Source organism: Melospiza melodia, chromosome 28, assembly GCF_035770615.1.
Source record: "Melospiza melodia melodia isolate bMelMel2 chromosome 28, bMelMel2.pri, whole genome shotgun sequence".
NCBI classification, from domain to species: domain Eukaryota; kingdom Metazoa; phylum Chordata; class Aves; order Passeriformes; family Passerellidae; genus Melospiza; species Melospiza melodia.
The window spans coordinates 7,855,015-7,855,370 of record NC_086221.1 but is presented as its reverse complement, the minus strand read 5'-3'; positions in this window follow the sequence as shown (position 1 = coordinate 7,855,370).

Below are 356 nucleotides of genomic sequence, written 5' to 3'. Positions count from 1 at the left end.
TCATCCCGCTATCCCATCCCTCCCGCACCCCGCTATCCCATCCCGCACCCCGCTATCCCATCCCTCCCGCACCCCGCTATCCCATCCCGCACCCCGCACCCCGCTATCCCATCCCGCACCCCGCTATCCCATCCCTCCCGCACCCCGCTGTCCCATCCATCCCGCATCCCCGCTATCCCATCCCGCACCCCGCTATCCCATCCCTCCCGCACCCCGCTGTCCCATCCCGCACCCCTCTGTCCCATCCCTCCCGCACCCCGCTGTCCCGTCCCGCACCCCGCTATCCCATCCCGCACCCCGCTATCCTCCCGCACCCCGCTATCCCATCCCGCACCCCGCTGTCCCATCCCGCACCC